Below are 2,390 nucleotides of genomic sequence, written 5' to 3' on the forward strand. Positions count from 1 at the left end.
ATATTACGTAGTAAACAGCTTATGCATAAAAGCTAACGTAGCTGCTACTAAAAATAGTTCGCGGTAAAAAATGCAAGGAAATGTGCATTAGCTTTTTGCAGTATTGCCCGTTTCCCCCAGCCCCTCTACTGGTTGGTAGCTCTCTGATAGAAAAGGTTTCCTGTTACAAGCTGTTAGGGGTTCACCTGTCCGATAACTTAACATGGAACGAGCATGTCAATCATATTGTAAAGAAAGGGAGTAAGCGGCTATATACACTACGCGCCCTTAAGAAATGCGGACTAACTGATAGGCAACTTGTTCTTGTCTATTGTAGTATCATCAGGTCTGTTTTAGAGTATGCGAGTCCCGCTTGGGCTGGCCTCACGCAATACTTAAGTGATCAAATTGAGTCAATACAAAAGAGGGCGCTAAAAATTATCTTTCCTTCTCTGTGCTATGAGGACGCGCTTAAGAAGTCAGGCTTAATCTTGCTGTGCCAGAGGAGGGAGGATGCGTGTATAACATTTCTCAAGCCAAGTTACTCCTCTTCCGACCTGCTACGAAGTTTAGTGCCGAGAGTTGCGAACACAAGACCGTATGCCCTTTATAGAACAGGAGAATCTGTTTTTGTGGCTGCCTCCGCAAGAACTAACAGATTTGGAAATTTTTGCACCATAAAATACCAGAATCTTGTTTGAAATAGCGAAATGTGATATGTATTAACATTAACAGTTATATTTATGTGTCCGATATATTTGTACGTAATTAATGACCCGCCTTGTTATTCAGTTTATACTGCAAAAAGGTTGAATAAACGATCATTATTATAATGTATGGAAAGTTCAAAACACGACTGGACGCTTTCCGTCACGGTTACATCCGTCTAATTTCTTTCTTAAAATCCTTTTTTTAGTGCCAAAAGTTTCCAATTCATGAATTTTTCAGAAGCGATGTTTTATGGAAATTATTTGACATCGGATTTCCATACAAACACTGTTATTTCAAGCCTGTTATTTTTCAGAAGCGATGTTTTATGAAAATCATTTGACATCGGATTTCCATACAAACACTGTTATTTCAAGCCCGTTTGCCTATCCGTCAAAACCGTGATAAGGCCTATTCTAGAAAGTAACTAAAGGTGGATTTCCACTGTCGCGTAAATTTTACGTGCGTACAGAAGTAAATTTAGCTGGTTTTTACGTACGTAAATAGAATAAGAAGCGATGTATGAGCAAAAAGTTGAGTGCTGTTCAACTTCTTAAAGGTGGATTTCCACTGTCGCGCAAATTTTACGTGCGTAGTACAGACGTGCATTGAGCTGGCTTTACGTACGTAAATAAAATAAGACGCGATCATGTATGAGTCGCGTGCGTAAACGTAAAAAGTTGAATGCTGTTCAACTTTTTACGTTTACGCACGCCGCTCATACATCGCGTCTTATTCTATTTACGTACGTAAAGCCAGCTTAATTCACGTCTGTACGCAGGTAAAATTTACGCGACAGTGGAACTCCACCTTAAGGCATTGGCGGAAAGTCTGATTGTGTTGATAAGCTAGGTAAACTTACGGTATTTAACTGAAAGCAAGTTTTCTCACAAAAAAAGTGCGAAAATAACAACATAAGTTAAGCGATGGTTCTTGAAACGAACAACTTCACAGCTAGAATAATCAATGACATCGCTAATTCGAAAATATTTCGTTCTCGATCTAAAGCAAACACGACAGTGAAATGAAAAGAAACAACATAAAATAAAACATGATTGTTCAAGACTTACTGAGACCTTTACGTTGTTTTCCTGTCAGGTACATTCGCTCCCCAGCAAAGTCACAACTGATACCGTTCTGTCGATCGCCTGAATCGCTGATCCACTGACCGCGCGCTTATTTCTCTTCGCAAAGAAGGCCTGAAAGTCAATGTAATCATCCTGTTAATGTGATCATCATGTTACATGTTGTCGCCGAAACGTCATGTTTTAATCTCGCTACTTTTTATTCTGAAATAATACAACAGTCCTGGCAAAAGAAACCTCTGACACCGCAGGTCTCTTATGCCAGCGGAGATGGTCTTGTGCTCAGTCCGACAAAGAGGGAGAGGAAAGCCGGCCCCTAGACCTTATTAGGCAGACCCCTTTCGGCTAGCGCTCACATCTGACTGTCTAAAATTGAGTTGCATCTACATATAACATGAACAGCTGTCTTCCAAGTGGTACGTCTTGAGGTACATGCTAAAACTCACAAAATGAATAGAGAAATACCTCGTTGTTTATTTCAACAAAATGATCAGGCAATGATCAAAAGTATGAAAAGCTAGGGGGAAAAACGCACTTGTGATTAGTTTACGGTCAAGCGCATGCGCGAGCAGACCGGCTCAAAAATGAATTGTACCGGTCGACACTAAATTCGATGCG

At 40.1% G+C, this 2,390-nt stretch overlaps 1 long non-coding RNA gene across 1 annotated transcript in view; it reads right to left on the reverse strand.

Annotated features, from left to right (window-relative positions):
- Nucleotides 1-1,764: 1,764 nt before the first annotated feature.
- The window catches only part of LOC146474271 (uncharacterized), an 18,341-nt gene continuing 17,715 nt past the window's right edge, over nt 1,765-2,390 (reverse strand). Inside the window, exon 4 of the long non-coding RNA XR_014866214.1 lies at nt 1,765-1,886. This is a non-coding gene — a long non-coding RNA (uncharacterized LOC146474271). The remainder of the gene's footprint in view (nt 1,887-2,390) is intronic.

Source organism: Pavona decussata, unplaced genomic scaffold (assembly GCF_977016875.1).
Source record: "Pavona decussata unplaced genomic scaffold, jaPavDecu1.1 SCAFFOLD_91, whole genome shotgun sequence".
Classification (NCBI taxonomy): domain Eukaryota; kingdom Metazoa; phylum Cnidaria; class Anthozoa; order Scleractinia; family Agariciidae; genus Pavona; species Pavona decussata.